The sequence below is a fragment of the Hemicordylus capensis genome, chromosome 4, assembly GCF_027244095.1.
Source record: "Hemicordylus capensis ecotype Gifberg chromosome 4, rHemCap1.1.pri, whole genome shotgun sequence".
Lineage (NCBI taxonomy): Eukaryota > Metazoa > Chordata > Lepidosauria > Squamata > Cordylidae > Hemicordylus > Hemicordylus capensis.
Genome location: NC_069660.1, coordinates 288,223,149 through 288,243,513, shown reverse-complemented (window position 1 = coordinate 288,243,513; position 20,365 = coordinate 288,223,149).

The following is a 20,365-nucleotide window of genomic DNA, read 5'->3' as shown; positions in this document are numbered from 1 at the left end:
ATTTCAGTTGAAGGTGAGGTTATTTTGAATACTGTGGAAGTATTCCTGAAGAAATAAGACTTTTAATTGGTAGATGAATCAATTAAGAGCCAGTGTAATGTAGAGTCTGACTAGGACTTGGGAAACCCAAGTTCAAATCCCTACTCAGCCATAAAACTCACTGGGTGACCTAAGACCAGTCCATTTCTCTTGGCTGAACCTACCTCCCAGTGTTGTCATGAGGATAAAATAGTGCGGGGAGGGGACACTATGGCCACATTCAGACATAACACCTAACTGCAGTTGAACCTGGCCGAGGTTATAAGTCCGTTACTCCTGAATGCGCGAAACCATGGTTACAGCCTGTAAGTTACCTCCGATTTGGCTCACCAAACTCCAATTGGAACCTTCAGTTGTCTCTAAGGTTCGCCACCAACAACTGAGGTTTTGCCACTGGGGCATGACGTCCGACCATTACGTCACAGCTGTAATTGTGAGTTCGCACCAATTTTCAAACCCCAGTCATAGAGGCGGCAGCGCAGACCCGCCCAGGGATCCGGCTGCTGCATGCTTTTGGCACTTCTTGCTGGAAGCCTCTTAGAAAACCAGCCACAACCCTCCTGTCAGCTATGTGGCTATGGAGTTGCCAGGCTAAAGGTCACTGCCACGCCCCATCCTGGACTGGCCAGCCTGTCAAGCCATGCAGTCGCTTGAGGGCAGTGCCAATTCCCACCCTGACCCTTGCTCCCCACCCAGCAAGCGGTAGGGCAAGGGCATGGGGTGACAGGACTTTGTCAGTGCTTTGCTCCCCATGAAGGGGTCAACAATCATGTATGCTCATAAGCACAAGCCCTCAAAGTGGCAACATGATCAGGGCACCCTATCACAGTGTCAGGAGGGGAGCAAATGCCTGGAGGGGGAGGGATCCCCGGGGTTGGGTATAAAAAGCAGAACGGCAAAGTTCTATTTTTTGCACATATAGTTGGGGAAGGGGCGGCCAACCCCTTCCCCAGATGGGGATATTTTATTCCTACATCTTTCTCATGGTTACCTGTGAGCCGGCGTGGTGTAGTGGTTAGAGTGCTGGACTAGGACCAGGGAGACCCAAGTTCAAATCCCCATTCAGCCATGATACTTGCTGGGTGACTCTGGGCCAGTCACTTCTCTCTCAGCCTAACCTACTTCACAGGGTTGTTGTGAAAGAGAAACTCAAGTATGTAGTACACCGCTCTGGGCTCCTTGGAGGAAGAGTGAGATATTAATAATAATAATAATAATAATAATAATAATAATAATAATAATAAAATAATGTTGGAGACCTAGCCATCACCCCACGGAACATTCTCTCTTGAGAGTGGCAGACACAGGGGAGCAAGGGAGGATGCTCTGTGCAGGAAAGCTGTGGAGACGGCACTTGGGCAAGTGCTGTCCTCCTGGTCCTGGTGACTGCCACCAAGCCACTGTCAAACCCTGCGCCCTGCCAGCCTACACGCCCGTGTGGGGATGCACACCACCGGCCATGACCCCAAAGGGCAAGCCCACTGTCCCTGGCCAGCTGGGAAATGGGGCTCTCTGCTCCCGGGAATCCACGCACCAGGAGATCTGCATATGGTACCACATCGGACCCTGCCCAGGAGCTTTGAATTGCTTTAAAGGTCTGTGCCCGAGCCCTGTGCCCACAACTTCGATGCAAATGGGTATGCCCAGGCAAATGCCCCCCTCATGGCAGAGATAGCCAGTATGCGCAAGCAGAGGCGTAACTAGGGGGAGGGGGCCTGTGTTCATCCCTCTCTCTGGCGGGCCCCCTCAGAGTGAGGGAGATAATGAAGAAAATAGGGAGGGGAGGAGGTGGAGGGCCCTCAGGAGCTGGGGGCCCATGTTCTTTGAACCCTTTCGCTCAATTATAGCTACGCCCCTGTGCGCAAGGCATCCTCTCTCTGGCCAGGGAGCAAAGATTTAAGGGGGAAACTCCTGTCTGCATTTGAGGGGCTGCCACAAGCAGGGATTCAGGAGCAGTAAGTTCTACTCTTTTCCCATATAGGTTGGGGAAGGGGGCCCTAGCCCCTTCCCCCTTTTTAAGGTTAGTGCTACCCCCCACTTACTCATGAGCAGGGCCAGGCAGCTGGATTGGCAATGCTCTGGCATGGGAACCTGAGCCCAAAACCATGGCTCAAGAGAGTGCCAGACCGCGGGGACACCACGATGCCAGGCCATTGGGGCTCTAAGAAGAGCAAGCTTGCTTTTTGATGGCAGCCATCCAAAGTGGTGACCCAAAGATAGCTTTCCATGTCTTGGGCACCATGGCTGAGCCGCTGCAAAAATGTGGCCCCTGCCAGTCCACCCGACCATGTGGAGATGTGCACCTCTGCTGCCCGTGTCCTCCATAGGCGACGCAGCCGTCCCAGAGAAGCTGGAAACTGGGGGTCTCTACTCCTGGGAATCACTGCACTTGGGGATCTGCATACAACACCACGCTGGGCTGGACCCAGGAATTCTGAATGGGTTTAAGAGTCTGTGCCACAGCCCCTTATCCACACTGTCCATGCAAATGTTTTGGGTGTGGGTGCTTTTGGCAGGCTTTGAAAGGCAGCCCCCCCCCACCAGCAGGGATTCCTTAGCAGCCAAGTTCTATCTTTTTCACAAAGAGTTTGGGGGGTCTGTGGCTTGCTTGTTTGCTTGCTCTTCCAAAAATGGCTCAGGGCAGTTTTCACAGAAAAAACAATAAACAAATAAGATGGATCCCTGTCCCCAAAGGGCTCACAATCTAAATAGAAACACAATATAGACACCAGTAACAGTCACTGGAGGTACTGTGCTGGGGGTGGATAGGGCCAGTTACTCTCCCCCTGCTAAATAAAGAGAATCACCATGTTAAAAGGTGCCTCTTTGCCAAGTTAACAGGGGTATGATCAAGGCTTGTCACCAGGGTCTGGATAAACTGAAATCCTTTTTCAAGGATCCAGGCACCCGACCTGGGGCACACAGGCCAGGCATGAGAGGGAAAAGCCATGGGGGCACCCCAGACAACTCATGAGAAGGACCATTGCAGGGGGGTGGGGAGAGAAATGTCGGGACAAAGCATAACTGATTCAAGAGGACAATATATCCCCATTTTCACAACAACACCTCCCTCATGGGAGGGTCAGGCCATGGGGGCTCTGAATAGAGCTAGGTTGCTGAGTGTAGGCAAACCACGGATAGGGCTACCCCAGAGATTGCTCTCCTAGTTTGGGAGACCGCAGACAAGCACCTGTGAAACCATGCCCCCTGCCTGCATGCCTGCACACGTGTATGTGTGCACCCTTGTCAGCACCCTGAAATAGCTGCTTTGCTGTCCTGGGATGGCTGGAGAATAGGGGATCCACTCTCCCACAATTCCCCGCACACACAGATCTGCATACAGTGCACAAATGGAATGGGACCCACTTGGACTATACTGTTTTTACAGAGACTATAAGGTGGTGTCCAGCAATCCCTCGTGCAGTATTTGATTGGCTCAGTTTCAATATGTGATGCCTGAGGATGTGGACAAGCTGCTTGGGGCAGTGCAACCTACCACTTGTTATCTGAATCCTTGCCCCACTTGGCTGCTTCTGTCTAGCAGGGAAATAGTTGGAGATGGCCTAGTAAATTTCATTAACTCATCACTGAGGGAGGGTAGGATGTCTCCTTGTTTGAAGGAGGAAATCACTAGACCACTTCTTATGAAGCCTTCCCTAGATCCCTCAGTGATGGATAGTTATAGGCTGGTCTCCAATCTCCCATGGTTGGGCAAGGTGATTGAGAGAGTGGTGGCTGACCAGCTCCAGGCAGTTTTGGAGGAAACCGATTATCTAGACCCATTTCAAACTGGCTTTAGAGCTGGCTATGAGGTTGAGATGGTCTTGGTTGGCCTGATGGATGACCTTTACCAGGGAATCGACAGAGGGAGTGTGCCTCTGTTGGTTCTTTTGGATCTCTCAGTGGCATTCGATTCCATCGACCATGATATCCTTCTGGATCGCCAGGGGGAGTTGGGGATAGAGGCTCTGCTTTGCAGTGGTTTCAATCCTACCTCTTGGGCAGATTCCAGATGGTGGTGTTTGATGACAGTTGCTCTTCAAAACGGGAGTATTACATGGAGTCCCTCAGGGCTCCATTCTGTCACCAATGCTTTTTAACATTACATGAAACCTCTGGGTGAGGTCATCAGGAGATCTGGTGCAGAGTGTTATCAGTATGCTGATGAACCCAAATCGATTTCTCCTTATCATCTTCAATTGTCAATCATCAATCATCAATCATCAATCATCATCATGTAATGGAATTCATTCCCTAAATGCCTGCCTGCAGGCAGAAATGGGCTGGACGAGGGATAACAAATTGAAGCTGAATCCAAGCAAGACGGAGGTGCTCATTGTGGGGGATCAGAATTTGAGGGATGAGTTAAATCTTCCTGTGCTGGATGGGATTACATTTCCCCAGAACGAACAAGTTCTCAAGTTGGGAATGTTCTTGGATTCAGGCCTCACCACCTGGTATCCCAGGTGGAGGCTATGGCTAGGGGTGCTTTCCATCTACTTCAGCTGATTTGACAGCTGTATCCATTCCTTGAAAAGAACAATCTCAAAACGGTGGTGCATCAGCTGGTAACCTCCGGGCTTGACTAGTGCAATGTGCTCTAATTGGGGCTGCCTTTGTACGTTGTTTGGAAACTTCAGTTAGTTCAAAATGCGGCAGCCAGACTGGTCTCTGGGGTAACCTGGAATGACCATATCACGCCTGTTTTAAAACAGTTGCACTGGCCTATATGTTTCCAGGCAAAATACAAAGTGCTGGTTATCACCTTTAAAGCCCTACATGGCTTAGGTCCGGGTTACCTTAGAGAGCACCTTCTTCTGTATGATCTCCATTGCACGTTGAGGTCATTTGGAGAGGTCCACGTCTGGTGGTGACACAGACTCGGACCTTCTCTGTAGCTACTCCTGGCCTGTGGAATGCACTCCCAGCAGATATCTGTAGTCTGGACTCATTGTCGGCCTTCAAGAGAGCCCTAAAGACTTACTTGTTTGGCCTGGCCTTCCAGGGTTTTAAAATTGTTTTAAAGTATTTTGAATTGGTTTTAAATGGTTCTGAACTATTTTAAATGTGTTTTTATATCATTTTAATCAGTTTGTTTTAAACGGTGTTTGTTTTTGTATTTTACTTGTTGTGCACTACCCAGAGCTTTTGGATGGGGTGGTATAAAAATATAATGAATAAATACATAAATAAAATCCCCAGTAGACTGGCCCTCTCATGCAGCGTGTTTGTGATGGATCTGCTTGGACTGCTCTGCCAGGATCTCCCTTTGCGACATCTTCCCCAGTCATGGTGGGACAGAGCCTGCCCCCCCATATCCTTTGCCCTCCCCTATCTGCATATAACATGCTGGCAAATGTGGATTTTCTCTTCCCCTCCAGCAATGAAAGCAGAATTCTACTCTCCCAGGCCCCAAAACTGCCTGAGGATTTGTTTGTGTGTGGTGCTTTTGGGGTGCAGGGTAATTTGTGGGGGGCAACGGTGCCATGGTGGGCAGAAAAGGTGCTTACAGTGCAGGGCATTTGCAGCTCTCGGAATGCCCTTTCCCTGCCACAGGCAGGTGGGATGCTCCAAAAAGCATGCTTGAGCTTGGCACGCCACCCCTGGAGATCATGGCCAATCACGGCTGAGCCACTAATGTGGTGGTGCTTTGCCCACAGTGTGGCCACAGAGCAGGCTGGGATTGAGCTTGGAGGCTGAGCAGCTGGGAGCGGCTGCCCTCTCCTGCAACCGGATTTTGCCTGGCCGCGGTTTGGAGAATATCTGCGGTGCGAATTGAAATTAAGAGTTGGAACCCTGGCCATAATTAACTGTGGTTAGCTGTGTATGTTGCCCTTTGTTTCTTGGAAGAAGGGTCGGGTTAAAAAAAGTAATAAATAAAATAAGGTTTTAAGTAAATAAGATTAGACCTCAATCATTTCTAAAACTTTTGAGTCATTTCGCTGTTAAAGATACTTTAAGGACATATACATGCATAAAACACAGAAGACGATAATTTTATGTATTCATCTATTTACATCTCTAGGTGGTGCCCACAATCCAACTTAGAATATAAAAACAAAAACAATGAAAACACTTGGACAGAATAAGAACAATTAAAAAAAAATTCACAGAGCGAAACAAAATAATTTCACAGGATAAAATCAATTAATTGTTAAACAATTAATCAATTAGCTCTGATTGATCTATTTATAGATTTACTACCCCCCCCCCAACAACACACAAATAGACATAATAAAAGCAGCAGAATTGTCTCAGGCTGTTGGTGGCTTTTTCAGGAACCAATGGCATGTGGGCTATCTGGCCTGGGGTTCCTTTTGTCCATTTCATGGATATAACTACGCCTTAGCTAAAGGTCTTAGCTAAAGTTGATGCCAGCACAAGTTAAAACAATAAACTAAAAAAACAGAAAAGCTTTATGCATTTAACAGAACAGCACAAGCAAGGTTAAAATCAACAGTCCTCAAGCATAAAAACCACTTAGTCATTTAAAAGCTCTTTGAAATAAAACAGATGTTTCACTATTAGAGAGGAAGAGACATTAACCTTCATGGGCAGCCATGGGGGGGAAAAAAAGTAATCTAGCAATCACTACCTTTGACAAGGGGATGGGATGCTTACATACAACCTCCACAGAGGATCTTAATGCCCAGAAGAGGACATATGCAGGGAAATTCCTGGGTAAGAGGAGTGTTCCTTTAGATAAAGGTTTTTAATCCAGCACCTTGAATTGTTCCTGCAAACTCACTGGTAACTAAAGCCAATCTCTTAGGCCTGGTTCTGTAATGGCCCCTACAGTCCTTCACTTTTTCTTGTCCCTGTGGGTAGACAGACAGTCATATCTGCTCTTACCATGAAGACTTCCTTAAATAAACAAGGAAATTTGAGTAACAGATAATTGCTCTAAGTTGGTTTATTATTCCCTGATAGTCAGTAGAGGGCAGCACAGGATGACAAAGGACCATTTTCTAAACTCTTCCCTTGATTTCCTTCCTTACCTAGCGGGTGAGCAGCCTGGGAAGCTGTTCTTCATTTCTTCTCCAGCAAAGCAAGGAGGTCCCAGATTCCTCTGGCTTACTTCCATCCTCTCCACTACTTTTCCTAGCTTCCTTCCCCTCACAGAATTGGATCCCTCCCCTATAAGTAGAAGCCCAGTATCATTGCTGTCCTTGCATGCTTCCTGAGTCAAGATGGCAATAGCCACATTAAGGCTCCCAAGGATGTCATTGGATGCCATGTAAGTACAGAGGGACTGGGACTCTCTGATCACCCTCCTATTGAAGTGAAGCTGTTGTTTCTGGCCTGCTTCTAAAAGTCCATCTGTCTCCAACATGCATAGCATTATATTATACAGTCGTCCCTTGCCAACCACGTGGGTTCTGTTCCTGGAAAACCTTGCAGATGGTGAATTCGCGGTAGACAAGCCATTGAAACCAATGGCAAACAAGGAGTTAGAGGATTTGCAATTGTGGAAAGACTGAAAATAAGGTTAAAAATAGAAAGAATCACTCCCTGACCCGTGAAAATCACCCCTGACCCCTGGAAATGTCTCCCTAAACCCTCTAAAATCACCCCTGAACCCTCCTGGAAATGACTCCCACTAACCCCTGAAAATTGCCCCCAAACCCTCAAAAATCTCCCCCTGACCCACGGAAATGACCCCCTGACCACAGAACCACCCTCGCAAACTGCCAATTTATTTATTTTTAAACTTGCCAAACCACGGATACTTGGGTCATGGTTGGCAAGGGCGGTTACAATTTCCCAGTTGCGGATAGTCACACAATTTATGAGGGAGAACTGTATTCCCTATCATAAAGTTTCAAATTCTTTGTAATCCTAAATTTTGGAAGGTGATTATGCAAAATAAGCAAATATATGCAATATTTGCATAAGTTATTCTAACTGTAGAATCTGTAATAAATAGCCTTAAGTTTGATGGACTTTTGCAGAACACCCAAAAGCTTCCTTGCAGCAGGCTAGGTGAGAAGAACATTCTGACAGAAGGAACTAAGCAGACCCTCAGGTAGAATGCAGTTGGCCTGAGCCTGACCTTTCAAGGCCCTTAGACACTCGGCCCTCCCCTTTCCCTGTGTTGAGTCCAGTAAATGGCCTTGAGCTGAAGGAGGAAGCATGCAGTAGTTTCTCTCTACTTTGCAATGGAGTGATAAAACAAAACAAACCAACAAACAAATAATAATGGCTTTATAATATGCATCTTTAATATATCTTCCAAGCACTACATAACCACATGACCCAATTTTCCAGTCCATAATTCATCTCTCCAAGAGATGGCAGATCACATACAAACCACAAGAGTTTGGCTCTGAGCCATTCCTTGGAATTGTTTTTGATAGTATGAATGTGTGTGTGTGTGTGTGTGTGTGTGTATACACACACACACATATATACTGGGAGAATGTTTGCATTCCAAATATTTGTATGTGCAAAAGCTATTTTCTCTTAAGGCACTTAAATGGCAAATGTAGTCAAAGGCACTATTGTACGTTTCCTAGCAACTTAACTTCACAGTTATCTATACTCAGATCTGTTTTGAGAAATTAATGATCACAAAATATTACTCCTACGTTATTTAAATAGCTATCTAGTCCCGCCCTCCACCGCCAACAAGCTAGCAAGCATCAGCCTCTCCAGCTAATTCACTATGTACCTCTACTCTCTGAAACTAGAATTAATTAGAACAAAATAACGTGAGTTGCTCAAGTTACTGGCTTTCAAAATAAAATATTCTTCTACCAATAATTCAAATATCCCCAAAAGGAAAGATTTAGTCTACTTTCCCTGGCTAAGAGGTTACCCTTGTCAGATTTACATAAACATCTCAAGCTGAAAACATATAAATGGAACCCGGCATTTTAATATTTGTATTGTTTAGGCTGCATTCCTAAGGCTGCCATACTATGAACACTCTCTTGGGAACAAGGTCCACTGAATTCCATAGGATTTACTTCTGAATAAATAAATGCACAGGACCAATTATATGTTGCAAACTAAGGAAGGAAGGCCGATCCTATGATCCTGCTAGTCTGGTGGCTGCTATGTCAGGGATACACTGGTATAATATAATTGTAGTCTTATTCATTTCCAGAAGACAAACAATACCAAGAGAAACAAGAGATAACACAACAACACTAACAGACACTCTCGGAGGATCCCTGGGAGCTCTGCTGTTACGCACTAACCAATAAGTACCAACGCAGGGAAATAAATGAATGAATACATGAATGAATGAATGAATGAATAATACACTTTATTTGTTAGCTGCCCAATAATGAATTGTTCTCTGGGCAGCTTAAAACACACATTAAAACATGAGATAAAAACACACAATGCAATAAATCATAACAGACCAAAAAAAAGGGGGGGGGAGAAAATACAAAATACAAAACAAAACCATTTAAAATACATTTTTAAATCAGTTAAAATCAGATCAAAATTTTAAATTTAAAAGGCCTGAGTGAACAAAAAGGTCTTTGCTGGGCATCTAAAAGAACAAAGTGATGAAGCCAGGCGAACCTCACTGGGGAGGCTGTTCCATAAACGGGGTGCAACCACTGAAAAGGCCCTCTGCCTAGTAGCCACCCGCCTAACCTCGTTTTACAGGGGCATACAGAGGAGAGCCTCCGAAGCAGATCTTAAGGTCCGGGTTGGGACATATGGGGCAAGGCAGTCTCTTAGGTAACCCAGTCACAAGCCATTTAGGGCTCTAAAGGCTAAAACTAGCACCTTGAATTGGGCCTGGAAATGGACTGGGAGCCAGTGCAGCTGACGAAGCACTGGCATGATATGCTCAACATATCCAGTCCCAGTTAATAATTTTGTACCAGCTGCAGTTTCCGGACCATTTTCAAAGGCAGCCCCAAGGACAACTAATCCTAGTAATCCTAAACAACTAGTAATCTAAGCAAGACGTTACCAGAGCATGAGTAACTGTGGCCAAGCTAACTCGTCCAAGTAAGGTTGTAGTTGGTGTATCCACCGAAGCTGATAAAAGGCGCTCTGAGCCACAGAGGCCACTTAAGCCTCTAGTGACAGTGCTGGATCAATGAGCATCCCCCAAGCTGTGAACCTGGTCCTTCAGGGGGAGTGCAACCCCATCTAGAACGGGCTGAACATCATCCACCCGAGCAGAGGAACCACCAACCAACAGTACTTCTTTCTGTCTTGCCTGGATTGAGTCTCGGTTTATTCAGCCTCATCCAGTCCATTACTGCATCCAAGCACCGATTCAGGACGGTCGTCGTTTCATCTGTGTCCGATGAAAAAGAGAGATGCAGCTGAGTGTCATCTGCATATTGATGACAGCTCAAGCCAAATCCCTGGATGACCTCTCCCAGCGATTTAATGTTGATATTAAATAGCATAGGGGAAAGAATGAACCCCATAATCCAACTGCCAAGGGGTTGAGCAGTAATCCCCAGCACAACCTTTTGGAAATGGGCCTCGAGGTAGGAGTGGAACCACTTCCAAGCAGTGCTTCCCACACCCAACTAGGCCAGTCTATCCAAAAAGATACCAAGGTCAATGGTACTGAAAGCTGCTGTGAGATCCAAGAGAAAGAACAGGGTTGCATGTCTCCCGCCCCCCCCCCCGCCCCATCTCTCTCTCTTCATCGGTCATCCCACAGGGTGACCAAAGCAGTTTCTGTTCCACAGCTGGGCCTGAAGTCTGATTGAAAAGGATCAAGATCAGGCATCCCCAAACTTCGGCCCTCCAGATGTTGCTGAACTACAACTCCCAGCATCCCTAGACACAATTTTTTGTGGCAGGGTATGTTGGAAGTTGTAGTTCAGCAACATCTGGAGGGCCACAGTTTGGGGATGCCTGATCTAGATAGTCTGTTTCCTCCAAGAGTGCCTGGAGCTGGTCAGGCACTACACGCTCAAGGACCTCGCCCAAGAAGGGAATATTGACCACAGGCCTATAGATGTTTACATCCTCTGGGTCCAGACCGGATTTATTTAGGAGTGCTCAAAGAATAGCTTCCTTCAATAGAAGGAAACACTAATCCATTAGGGCAAATAGCTGGGAAGCCATGAGGACAGCACAGAACACCATGCACATATTTACACACATACAATGCATGAGCATGTTGCTGAGAAGAGCCTGCAGCACATCTGTCAGTCACCCAGTGTAAGGAGGGCAAACATGCTTGCAGAAAAGCAGGTATTGACTCCTCAGATAAGGTTTTGAAGAGGGGCATAGGAAGATACACAGTGGCTCTGTTGTGTGGTACCACCTACCTTTTGGGCTCCACATCAGCCACACTACCTAAGTCAATGTCAGAAGCACATCAGTGCAGGGGGTGTGGCCAGCATTGGCATGAAAGTGTTGCCCGTCTCCATCTCACAGCTTGTGAGCACTTCACTTGCTGGCAGGGTGGTGAGGGGGTGTCCCCTGGGTGGGAAGGGCCTCCAGCTGGTTCCCAGACAGTGGCAGCCTGGAAACATTTGTTCCCCCTCATTCAATGGTGGCTATGCAACTGGTTTCAACACCTAAACCCAGCTAGCAAATAGCCCTTTTGTTTGCAAACTTCTTGTACATTTGTAATTGTTTATCTTATTTTTAACCTACTTTTGAATCACCCGGCATTCTGTGTGTGTGTGTGTCCGTCCGTCCATGTGTCCCCCCCACATCAACTTAGCAACGCCTGGACCAATATGAACCAAATCGGACACAGTTGTAGGGACACATAGGGACAACTCAGTGGTGTAGTTTGTGATGTCATCCACCTGATCTAAGATGGTGGATACATAAACCTTTGAGGTGCAAGTGGGCTAACCTGGGAACTGCCTAACCAACTTGAACCAAATTTGTTCCAGCTGTAGGGACACATAAGGATGCCCTAATGGCATGGTGTGTGATGATGGCAGTGGTGATGATTGAATCTCCAATTCAAGATGGCGGCCACGTGAACATCTGAGGCGCAAGCTGGCTAATTTGTGGACTAACAAATTTGATCCAGACTAGGTACAGTTGCAGTGAGTGACACACAGGGACACCTCAATGGTGTAGTTTGTGATGAGGTCATCCACCCTGATTCAAGATGGCGGACACGTAAACTTTGGATGTGTACTAACTTGTAAACTGCTTAACCAATTTGAACCAAATCTGGTACAACTGTAGGGACACCTAAATGGCGTAGTTTGTGATGATGTCATCCACCCCAATTCAAGATGGTGGTCACATGAATGTCTGAGGCACAAGTGGGTTAATTTGTGGACTGTGAACCAAATTGGGTACAGTTGCAATGACTGTCAGATAAGGACACCTCAATGGTGTAGTTATGTGATATAATTCACCCCGATTCAAGATGGTGGACACGTACAATTTTTAAAATCAGTAGGCTGATTAGTTCTTACTAGAACAATGTCTTCTTATTGGGTTCTGTGAAGGAATGCCTCCTTCCCATTATGTTTTATGATTTTTATAGTTTGTTCTATGTTCTCTTCAGGCTCTGCAGGGTTAAAAGGTAGCAAACTCCAAGGGTTTTGGAGGGAAAGTTGTGGTCTGGAAACTGCAACTAGTACAGAATGCAGCAGCCTGGTTGGTCTCTGGGGCCACTCAAAGAGACAATGTTACTCCTATTCTAAAATAACTGCATTAGCTACCAGTAAGTTTCCAGGCATAATAAAAAGTGCTGGTTATTGCCTATAAAGCCCTGAACAGTTTGGGACCAGGGTATTTGAGAGAGTGCCTTCTTCTTTATGAACCCTGCTGCCTATTAAGATCATGTTATGCACACTCCAGTTACGTGCACCCCCAGCCCTTATGGGTATTCTTGCTGTTTCAGCTTTTGCTTGATTATTTCAACAACCGTAACCTTCATCTGTTCACCTTAACTGTGGAGTCTGTGGACACAGGATTGTTTCTGTCAGCAGTGGTGGGGGAGGAAGTTATACCAAGGATACTGAACACCAAACTTGCCAAAAGATTCATAAGCAACCTTGCTGATTGTTAACCGTTTTAGAACATTAATTAGTGGAGCCCCTGATCTCGTTAGTTACGTTATACTGGCACAGGTGTCCTAGTATAGTTAAGATGAGGAGCATTTTCAACATTCTGCTATTATAAGCCCTGAACATTCTGTTGTTATACTGTCAAGTCAAAAGTATCCACCCAATTCTTCTGAAATTGTGCACACATCAACTAGGGACAAGAGATACCGCCCCTCCAAATTTGGTGCAAATCCATTGCAAAATGGCGGTGATACAGCAGTTTACATTTTTAACTCCTAAAAAGAGGTTTAAGGGTTTTGGTGACCTGTTTTCACTACAGATATAAAGCGTGATGTCTTTTCACATTCCCCAAGAATTCAGATCTAAATGGGACTGGTGCCTTTTGCTGGTTTTAAAAACATCAGTCTAGTGATGCTTGAGTAATAATGTTTGAAATCCACATAACAAAAGGGAAAATAACTAAGCAGGGGCATATCTAGGGTAGGGCAGGCAGGGCACGTGCCCCGGGCACCACTTGAAGGGGGGCGCCATTTTTAAAAATTAAATTTAAAATATATATATTAAAAATGGCCACCAAAATCAAAATGGCCACTGTGCATGCTCAAATGGCCTCTGTGAGGCCCTAGGCCATGCCAGGCCTCGCAGAGGCCATTTGAGCAAGCACAGCAGCCATTTTGTTTTCAGCTGTCATTTTGGAAAAAAAATATATATTTTTAAAAAATGGCCACCACACATGCTCAAATGGTCCCTGCAAAGCCCTAGAGGCCATTGAGGGGAGGGGAAACCTTTGCAGACCCACCCCACAGGCTTTAGGAAGCCCCCGGAGGGGCTATAGGTTTTTTTTTTTAATTAATATAAGTCACTGTACACATATTCAGTTTGGCACTATGTACAGAGAATCAGGGCTTGTGAAGCTTATGAACTAGGCTTGTATTCATTTGCTCTTACTTTGCTTCTTGTGATAAGTGAGTTAAATGTGTCTTTTTGAAATCCTCTCTAATAAAACGCTTGGTGTCCGTCCGTGGACGGACACCAAGCGTGTGTCCGTGCCTCCCTGCCCTGTTCTGGGCCTGTGCGAAGCGCAGGCCCAGAACAGGGCAAGGGAGACACGCTCGCCGGCACCGGCAGCCATCTTGGGCGGCCAGAAGCGGCCGCCCCGAAGAAGCCGGAGAGGTGGCGGCGGGGGAAAGTGACCGAGGCGGCGGCGGAGCCGCCGCCTCGGCCAAAATAGATGGAGGCCGGGGGCGGAGCGGAGGCCATGTAACTTAAAAAAAAAATTGCTCCCGCGGCCGACGCCGCCGACCGCCCACCCTCCCTCCCAGCTGCTGAGTCCCCCTTACCCTGGCCGACTGCTGTCGGCCGAAGACTGCCCTCAATTTAAGAGGCAGAGAGGAGCTCGCAAGCAGAGCTCCTCTCTGTGCAAAGCCTCTTGCCAAACTGCCGCTTTGGGCGCAAGGGCAAGCGCCCAAAGCGGCAGTTTGGCAAGAGGCTTTGCACAGAGAGGAGCTCTGCTTGCGAGCTCCTCTCTGCCTCTTAAATTGAGGGCAGTCTTCGGCCGACAGCAGTCGGCCAGGGTAAGGGGGACTCAGCAGCTGGGAGGGAGGGTGGGCGGTTGGCGGCGGCGGCCGCGGGAGCAATTTTTTTTTTAAAGTTACATGGCCTCCGCTCCGCCCCCGGTCCCGGCCTCCGTCTCCCCGGCCTGGCGGGGGCAAGTGCCTGGGCCGATTTGGCCCTTAAAGGTGGGGGGGGGGGCGTACGGCGGAGGGAGGGGGAATGGCGGCGGGGGGCCAGGAGCGCCATTACTAGCGCCCGTTATTCAACGGGCCAAAATTCACTTGTATTACAATATATTCCAAGCAGTGACACAGTTTACTCTGCATATCCTTTAATTATTTTCAGAGTATCTGGGAAAAGGCAAATTCTCCATTTATTTTTAAAACTTATGTAATAGTGATGCTACAATGCATAGTAGAGAATTAGACATTAGTTTTCCAAGTACCCCTCCACATAGTATTTGGGTATTTCATGAGCCCCAGCATACTGAAATTTGTAGTTTTCCAGCATTTTTTGGTCTGGCTACGTCCACTGCTAAATAGTTTTTGAAATATTAAAAGATTAACGAGCTTGACTTGTATTTTTCAGCTGATATGATGGTAAAGTTATCTGAAAGATGGGTGTCAGATGTTTGGACAGGGGGCGCAATTTCAGTGCTTGCCCTAGGCGCTATTTTCCCTAGATATGCCTCTGTAACTAAGGGAAAGTTAGCTCAGAGCATAACTGAGTCTGCCCACTGAGAATTCTGAAGCCAAAGTTGGGAGGGGCAATTTCTAGTGAGTGACTTCCTGGTTCTGAACATAGGTGCCTGATAAGGACTGTCTATGAGCATTTTGGCACTTATATAGTTAAATAACCATTCCTCCCCGTCTTTTTCCTTTCATGGCCATTGTTTTCTCCCTCTGCCCCCTTTTTCTCCCCCCCACCAAGGAAGGGAATCAGAGGCCCTTAGCAAAGCTTGGAATAAATTACTGGAAAGTTCATTCACTGATTCCACTGCAGCTTACTTCTGAGTAAACAGACATAGAAATCAGGACTAGCAGAGATCCTAGGCAAGAATGTGGATTCTCTTCCCCCTATTTCCTGAACAAAGCACAGAAGGGGGAAACCCTTCTGGGTGGGGGAGCCCCATTTATTTATCTGAGGCTTACTTCTGAGTAAAAATGTATAGGATTGGGACGAAGGATCCCATGCTAGGATGTTCGGAATAAGGAACTTCAAGGAAATCCTAAAAACCTTTCCCACCCAGCACCAAAAAACCTTCATTCTGGTACAGACTGCTCTTGAACATGGGGGTTCTACATCAGAGCCAAACTGCCAGTGAATATGAAGGCTTCACTTGACCATACTTAAGAAATGAAGCCTCCATATCCACAGGTGGTTTGGCTCTTATGTAGAACCTCCATGTTCAAGGGTGGTCTACAACACAATAATAGTTTGTTGGCACTGAGTGGGAATGATTTCTAGGATTTCCTTGCTGTACTTTTTTTGGAGCTTTCTGGAAGCACGTAGCTGAGCACTGTGAGAAAGAGGATGCCGGGCTGGAGTACACGAGCCTTTTCCAGCAACATTTTGATAACTCAACCTGAAATTCTATGTGCACACCTAGAAGGAAGAAACTCTGTTAAAGTTGGTGGGGCTTGCTTCCATATAACGAGGGAACAATTGAACAACCCCTGAAAAATGGTGTTGGGGGAGGAGAGAATAATGGAAAGGTCCTTTTAAAAATGTGAGTGGAAAACAATGTAACAGTCCTGTGAGGTAAACCCACCAGTACCCCACCCAGCACACTGATAGTTCTCAAAGAATCTGACATGAGCCAAAGCATCCCACAGGGTAGAAGATCTGTGAGTGTATTTATATTTAAATGCCCAATCCATCCTCTCCTACATTGTTGAGAATACAGCAAGAAAGAGATAGCGACTGACTTAATGAGGAACATTACTCAAAGTTATCCTACTGAAATTAAAATAACATGTGAAAGAATGCCTAATCTCCTTTTAATTTCAATGGGACTACTTTGAGCACGCCATTATTCTATCAGCCATTAACCATTAAGTGGAGGCCTGAGGCTTCAAGGCAAGACATCTACGTCTATGCTCAGAGGCTATGTCACTTGTGTACAACTTTTAAAATATACTCCTTTAGGAAAAGAAAAAGAAGAGGCAGGCACTAATAAGCATAATTAAATCATTCCACATCTTTATTGGAAGAGGAAGAAGAGCCAAGAAGAGCTCCTGTCAGCTCCCCAGAGCTCTCCTGTAGCCAGAAAACAGGCCTTGGAAAGGTGGGGGGAGGGCGGTTGCTTTCAAGGCCTGTGTGAAGGAAAGAGGAGAAGAAGATATGAGGGCTCGTATAGGTTTCCATCCCTTAAAAGAGTTGGGGTTTCAACAATTGGGGGGCTTTTGTTCTCTAGGGGGCTCATAAAGCAGAGTATGAATCACTATATATAGTAAAAAGGCACAATTCATACTATTTTCAGTCTGATTGGCTTAAGGCCTTCCACTGTTTTGCTGACAACACCATTCTGATGAAAATCAAATCAAGCAGGAGAACTGTGAGGTTTATGGGAAATTTATGGGAAAAGAAACGGTCGTTAAAGCATTTTTTCTTTTTAATGTTCATTGGGGTATGTGTGTTTTAGAAAAAAAAATGAAGTACAGATTTAAAGTGAACACAAATCACCTGCTTCTTGTTGTGTCCTTACTCATTGTTGAATAATCATGAGGTGTGATCACACTGCCACTGTTCCTGAATCCACTAATTTCATTTAATTATCTTTTTTGCGGGGGGGGGGAGGATTGTGACTCTATCTTAGTGGAAGGTTTTACAATGTTTTTGGTGTTCAACACCGGGAAGTTCTAACTTGTGATTTGAGCTCACATGATTATATTATTTGATAGGTAATTCATAGAACTTTATTCAAAACAGAACTTTGGATCCCGATTGCTCTGTTGGGTTGAGTGGAGTGTTGCCAAGTGTGCAGACTTAAAATATCCCTTAATAATGATGTGTTGTCAAAAAATGAAAAAGAGATGGGTGCTACTAAAGTGGGGGTGGTATTTTGTGAATTTGAAGATCAATTATGTGCCCAGCCCAGTTATTAAGGCCTACACTGTTATTAGTCTGGGGAGGCATGGGTAGTAACTTCTGTCAAGCCAGGCTTAAGATAACGGTAGTAGTTGTGTGCCCGGACCGGTCCGGAGCCATGGAAAAGGCCTCTGGACCGGTCCGGAATTTGGGCAGTCCGGCAGCGGGGGGGGGGGGGAAGTGTCACTTTAAAGGCGGGGGGGGTAGGACTTACTCCTCCCGCTGCTCTTCCCCCTCTGGTGCTCGTCTTTAAACAAATGTTTTTGGGGCGGCAGAGCCTGCCCCCATCGTTGGCTGCAAAGCTCTAAAGTAAGTAGAAGCTGGAGCGCGCCGGCGGCAGTGACGAGTGTGCACACACCGCGCACATACATAGCACCAGCTTCTTACTTTAGAGCTTTGCAGCCAACGATGGGGGCTGGGGAGGCAGGGAGGAACCCTGCCGCCCCAAAAACGTTTGTTTAAAGACGAGCGCTGGAGGGGGAAGAGCAGTGGGAGGGATAAGTACTACCCCCCCGCCCTTAAAGTGACACTCCTCTCAGTGCCGGACTACGCCTCCGTGGTTCTGTGTGCATCCCTATACTATAGTACCCTCCAAAGAATACTGATCAAAATAAGAATTTTTTCAATAGAAAGGAAAATTTATCCTCCACTTACAGAGAGAGCGTCTATGGTGGAGAAAACACCTACCATAGGACCTTTCCTAATGTCACAGTTCTGTTAATATAATTAAGATGGGAGAGTTATTCCAGCATTTTAACATTATAAGCCCTGAATATTATCTTGGTGATAAAAATCTAAATTTTCTGCCCTATCTGCCTGAAAACTTGCAGGCATCAGCTGGGAGACACCACCCTTTCAGATCTGGTGCAGAAAGTGGCTAAGATGCAGCAGTTAAACAACTGACCCTTAAACCTCTAGAAAATAAGTGTTGGCTACTAAGGCTGTTCATTTGGGTGCTGCAATCCCAATGGATCTGTAGCATCCCCTTGGTGCTGCTTCCACCAGGGGAATCTCTGGTGCAGTTAATTACATTCCCAGTACTGGAAGGGCCTATTCTGCTGGAAGCAGAGCCCATGGGGCTGCTGTCACACAGGGACATTGGGGAAGCACATGGGGACATCTGGGAAGTGTACTTCCTCCCAGTGCTATTTCCATGGCTGTGCTGGAGTGGTGTAGGAACTTGTGAGGCAATGCAAGGAAGTGGCAACAGGTTGTGGAAGAGAACGCAAGTGAGGGTGAATACCTAAGAGGAAGCTCAAGCTGGTGGCAAGGTAACGGGGGTCTTTACAAGCTATGTGAGGCAGTAGGGGCAGGGGGTGAATGGACTTGTGAAAGCACGTAGCACAGCAATGAGGTGGTAGTTGTACTTACCAGGGAATGCAAGGCAGAAAGGAAATGACTGGGGCCTTGCAGTGGCATTTAAGGTGGCGGAGGACTGGTTTTGAACACAGCTCTTCCCCATAGTCAGATTTTCCTTTTTAAAATGCCTGGAAATTCTGTAATCCAAAAACCTTTGGTTTGAGATGAGAGTTAAAATGCTTTACATTTTCACTCACGCACTAAACAGAATGGAAATTGCAAGTTAAGGTTCCCACATTTCAGCCATATAAGCCGTAAGACTGCTTTGTGCAGTCTGGTATATGATAGCAATAGCAATAGCAATAGCACTTACATTTATATACCGCTCTATAGCCGGAGCTCTCTAAGCGGTTTACAATGATTTAGCATATTGCCCCCAACATTCTGGGTACTCATTTTACCGACCTCGGAAGGATGGAAGGCTGAGTCAACCTTGAGCCCCTGGTCAGGATCGAACTTGTAACCTTCTGGTTACAGGGCGGCAGTTTTACCACTGCGCCACCAGGGGCTCATCATGATGGCTTTATAAGTGAGGCTAAACCCTCTTACTATACTAAACCCTCTTACCCATTTTTGAAAGGTCCATAGAGGCTTGATAGCCAAAAGGGCCAGGAAGGGAAGTAACAGTTGTTTGACAATTAGAACTTATCAATCAAGGCAAAAGACCTGAGCTGGGAAGACGATAGCAATAACTCATGTTAACATCCTGTACCAAGATGAGGAGTGTAGAAGATAAGGACTGTAATGAAGACCCAACTGTGCTGAAAAGATGAGAGGGGATGAAAGGAATGACATTTTCTAAGACCAGAACCTGGAAGATTGGCACATAATTGCATCCTTGAAGGATGTGGGAGTATTAGAGTATAAGATCTGGAAGTCCAGTCCAAACGATGCGTCTTTACCCTTTCCCAAAGCTGCAGGGTCCCCGCACCCCAGCTTCTCTTCACATCTAAGCATTTTGATCACTGGGAGAACAGTTAACTGGTCATTCACTGGTTCCCTACTCCTTGTCAACAAACTTCTCACCTTCTCATCTCCCTTCTTTTTCATTTTTCTCCCGTCTTCCTCACCTATTAGACAGCTTGCATATATTGAGGATAAGCCTCTCCTTGCCAGGACCCCATATCTACTGTAACTCTCCAAATTGATTTAAGTAAAATTGCAAAAGACATCCTTGGTCTGGTTCCTTTTCTCCTCTCACACATCCGCTGGTCATGCCTTCCACATCAGGAGAGTCAAATGGTGAAGCCATTTCCAGGGCCAGGCCTCTGTTGCAGGAGCAGCTCTCCGCATGACCCCGGGGAAGGAACTATAGTCTAACTGGTCAAGTGCAGCACCCTGCG